A 5,057-nucleotide genomic window follows, 5' to 3' on the forward strand; every position below is an offset into this window, starting at 1 on the left:
TAAATGTATAAATGTCAAAGCAAATATATAAGTGCTTTGGCATTTGGGATATATGTGGTTATGGTTTCACTATTTTTACATTGCTGAAAAAAATGTGTCCTGTAATTTTGCATTTTTATGGTTTAATTTTAGTAGGGCATAACAGACAGAGTATCTTATTCCTATTGACCTATATTCAAGTTGACTTACTCTTCTTTGCTCTCCATTCTTCTACTGAGCTCATCCAGTGAATGTACATTTCAGTTATTATATTTTTGAGTAATGAAATTTTCATTTGATTATTTATGATAGCATTGATTTTTCTGTTGTGGTCACCCTTACTTCATAGAGCATGGTGATAACAGTTGCTTTAAAGTCTTCATCTAATGATTCCAAAATCAGTGGTAGCTCTAGTTTTTAGAGTCTGTCTGTTTTCCTTTTCTTAGTGAATTGATGTTTTTCTAGTTCTTCATATGTTCGATAATTCTGATTATATTCTAGGCATTTTGAGTATTTTTAGATTCTTAGCCTTGTTTAACTCTTAACAAAGAATATTGATTTGTTGTGTTTTAACAGGCAATCAGCCTAGCTACATTCAGGCTGTAAGGTCCTTGTGCTCTGGGACTTTGCTTCCAACAACAGTTCATTTATCAAAGCCTTGTAGTGCTGTTCAGATCTGTTCTGCATGTGTGCCACATAATGTCTATTCTGGGACCTGCACAGCGACCTACTCAAATAGTTCAGTTCTGACCCACATGCTCTTTTAGGTCAGATCCAAGCATATGTAGGTTGGAAGTGAGGTCAGAAGTTCATACATAACTCTATAAAATCACTTTTTTAAGTTCCCTCCTTTTTCTTTGGTACTATCTAGCTCTCAGGAACATTTTTCCTGGTCCTATGCCAGAGAGTCAGGGCTTCAGTTTCCTCTCTCTGCCGCGTATTTTCCTTGGTCAGTTCTGCCTCTGGGGCTGAACAACATGAGGGCATAGAGAAATGAAAGAGCAAAGGACATTCTCTCCTATGCTCTCAAGAACATATTTTTCTGGCCCAAGAGGAATGTTCCCCTCATCCCAAAGATTATTTTCCTGCATGGCTGCTTCTGTAATTAACACCATAGAATGTTCCAGATCTGAGATGGGAGAGAATAAACAAAACAAAACCCAGAGGATTTAACCACCTTTCTCTGACCCTCAGGGGCTGGTTTTCCTACTTGTCAGACCAGAAATAGCTTTCTCTTGGAGATTTTTCTTTCTATATCAAGTGTTCAATTTTCAACTTTAGACTGCCTTTGAGTTCAGGTCAAGCAATATTAGAGTTAAAAAAAAAATAGAAAAATGAAAACATAGAAACATCCGAATTTAATACTATTTCAAATTATAGTTTTTTCCCTAATCTATAAGCCACCAGTTATTTTTAATTAACAAACTTTACTATTTAGAGCAGATTTAGGTTCACAGCCAAATTTAGCAGAGAATTTCCGTGTGTTTCCCATTGCGTACTTGCACAACTTCCCTCACAATCAATATCTCAAATCACAGTGGTACATTCATTATAATTGATGAGCCTGTATTGATACAATCATTATTAGTAAAATTCCATTGTTTACATTAGGGTTCACTCTTGGTGGTGTATATTCTATAGGTTTTGACAAATAATGACATATATCCACCCTTATAGAAGCATACAGGATAGTTTCCCTGCCCTAAAAATCCTATATACTCTGCCTGTTTATTCCTCCTTCAGCCCTGACCCCTGGTGACCACTAATATTTTTACTATCTCCATTGTTTTGTATTTTCTATAATTTTATGTAGTTGGAATCATTTAGTGTGTGGTTGTTTCTTATCAGTTTCACTCGTAATATGTATATAAGTATCCTCCACATCATATTACACCTTTACAGCTAATCTCTTTTTTAGTGATGAACAATATTCCATTGTCTCAATGTACCACATCTTGCCTACTTAAGTACACCTTGGATGCTTCTAAGTTTTGGCAATTATGAATAAAGCTATCAAAAACATCTATTTGCAGGTTTATGTGTGGCTATATTTTCAACTTTTTTGAATGAAAACCAAGGAGCATGATTGCTGGATTGTATAAAAAGAATGTGTTTAGTTTTGTAAGAAACTGCCAAACTGTCTTGCAAAGTGGCTGTGCCATTTTTGCATTCCCCCTTTTACATCCTTACTAATAGTTGATGCGTAATTATGTTGGATGCTGCTAATGGCCATTTTAATATGTGTGTAGAAGTATCTCATTGCTGTTTTTAATGTGTAATTGTCTGGGGATATATGATTTTGAAATGCTTTTCATATGCTTCTTTGTGTAAATGTATGTCATTTTGGGCAAGGTTTCTGTTCATGTCTTCTATTTTTTAATCAGGTGGTTTATTTTCTTATCGTTGAGTTTTAAGTATTTGTATATTTTGGATAAGACTCCTTTATCAGATTTGTCATTTGCAAATGTTTTCTCTTTGCCTTTGTCTTCTCATTTCATTCTCTTGACATTGTATTTGCAGAGCATACATTTTTAATTTAAATGAAATCTAGATTATTTACCTTTTCCCTCTACTTTTATTTTAACTTCAGAGTTTACATGCATTTTGCTACATGGGTGAACTGTGAATCCCTGAGGCTTGCTGTACAAATGATTCTATCGCAGAGGTAGTGAGCATAGCACCTGATAGGTAGCCTTCCAGCCCATAACCCTTCTCACCCTCTCCACCCTCACATGCATGTGGGGGCTGCAGGGTGATTTAAGTGTCAGGTAGTTCCACATAAGCGTTTGATATTCAGGTTTCTCTTAGAACTGAGCCATTTGTAACCCCAGGTTCACGCATTCCCCTCCTGGGCACCTGAATGGGGGCAGAGTGGGGACTTTTCTCTCACTCCTGTCCAGCCCCATTGTCCCCCTGGACAAATGGATGTAATATTTCTAAGGCTGTGAACTTAAAATAGCTCCATAGCTGAGAGAAGTGCTGACCGTGCTGCTGCCCACTGTCAAGGCCCTGCCTCAGACCAGCACATTGCTACCTGTGGTGGCTATGGTGAGAGGCTCCTTCTCCTTGGAAAAAGCAGAGGGAAAAGGAAAGGGACTTGATCTTAGGTACTAGTTCAGCAACAGTAGGGTAGAGCACCCAGTGGGATCTTAAAGTCCTTAATTTCAGGATTTGGCTCTCAGATGGCATTTCTGGACTTGTCCTGGGCCAGAGGGAAGGCCATTGAGGTGAAGAGTGAGTTCCAGGGAAGATAGCATTTCCACAAGCTGACTGAAGAGCCTTTGAGACATATGTGACCATTGGCGGTAGCCTGGCAGTACACATGTGGGTCTAAGGTGGTGGTGGTCAAGGGGAGGGGCTCTTCTACCTACAGAAAGGGGAGAAAAGAGTGGGAAGTACTTTTATTTTGTGGTTTGAGTACTAGATTAGCCACAGTAGAAGAAAGCACCAGGTAGATTTGTAAGGTATTTGACTCCAGTGCCCAGCTCCCAGATGGCATTTCTGGGCCCACCTGGCAAAATTCATTGTCCTGAAGGGAAGGGCACAAACATGGCCCACTTCACCAACTGCTGGCTGCAGAGGCCCAGTACCTTAAGGTAATACAGGAGGTAGCCAGATAGTAGTTACAGTGGGCTTTGGGTGAGACACAGAGCCATGCTGACTTTAGGTGTGACCCAGTGCATTGCCAGTGATAGTGGCCAAGCAGTGCTTGTGTTATCACATCCCTAGCTCCAGGTAGCTCAACACACAGAGAGAGTCTCTGTTTGGGAGAAAGTAAGGGAAGAGAGCAAGAGTCTCTGCCTCGTAATCTAGAAATTGCTTCCGGATCTTGTCCCACACCATCAAGGTGGTACCTCTATAAGTCTGCATAAAGCACAGCGTTACTGAGCTTGGAGTGCCCCCTAAAGCAGATATAGCTTAGATCACAATGCCAAGTCCTTTCAAATATCTGGAAAGCCATCTCAAGAAACTGGCTGCAAGAAGGCTTTTGAATTTATGGCCTATGGAATAAAGCAGATTTAACCCAAAGATTACTACCTCAAAGTATATTAATAATCAGAGTCACAGATTTCAAGGATAAAGAAAGGATCCAAAAAGCAGATAGAGGAAATTTTAAAAAATAACATACAGTGGAACTCTAATATGCCTGGCAGCAAATTCTTCAGCAGAAACTTCCCAGTCCAGGAGATAGTAGAATGGCATATTTAAAGTTCTGAAGGAAAAACTTTTATCCTAGAATAGTATGTCAACTAAAAATATTCTTCAAACAGGAAGGACAGGTAAAGACCTTCAGAGATAAACAAAAGCTAAAGAAATTTATCAATGCCAGACCTGCTTTGTACGAAATACATAAGGAAGTTCAACAATCTGAAAGAAAACATTAACAAGCAATAAGAAATCATCAGAAGGCACAAAACTCATTGGTAATACTAAGCACACAGAAAAACACAAAATACTATAACACTGTAATAGTAATGTATAAACTACTCTTAAGTAGAAATACTAAATGATGAATCAATAAAAAATAATAGCTACAACTTCTCCAGACAGACAGTACAATAAAATATAAATAGAAAAACATGAACAGTTAAAAAACAGGGAAACTAAGTTACAGTGTAGAGCATTCATGAGGTTTTTGTTTGTGTGTTTTGTTTATTTGTTTATGCCATCAGTGTGAAGTTGTCATCAGTTTAAAATAATGGGTTACAAGACTATTTTAGAGCCTCACTGCAACCTCAAATTGAAAAACATACAGCAGATACACAAAAAGCAAAAGGCAAGAAATTATCATACAACCAGAGAAAATCACCTTCACTAAAAGGAAGAAAACAAGAAAAGGGCCGGGCGCGGTGGCTCACGCCTGTAATCCCAGCACTTCGGGAGGCCGAGGCGGGTGGATCATGAGGTCAAGAGATCGAGACTATCCTGGTCAACATGGTGAAACCCCGTCTCTACTAAAAATACAAAAAACATTAGCTGGGCATGGTGGCACGTGCCTGTAATCCCAGCTACTCAGGAGGCTGAGGCAGGAGAATTGCCTGAACCCAGGAGGCGGAGGTTGCCGTGAGCCGAGATCG

The sequence above is a fragment of the Cebus imitator genome, unplaced genomic scaffold (genome assembly GCF_001604975.1).
Source record: "Cebus imitator isolate Cc_AM_T3 unplaced genomic scaffold, Cebus_imitator-1.0 Scaffold76, whole genome shotgun sequence".
Lineage (NCBI taxonomy): Eukaryota > Metazoa > Chordata > Mammalia > Primates > Cebidae > Cebus > Cebus imitator.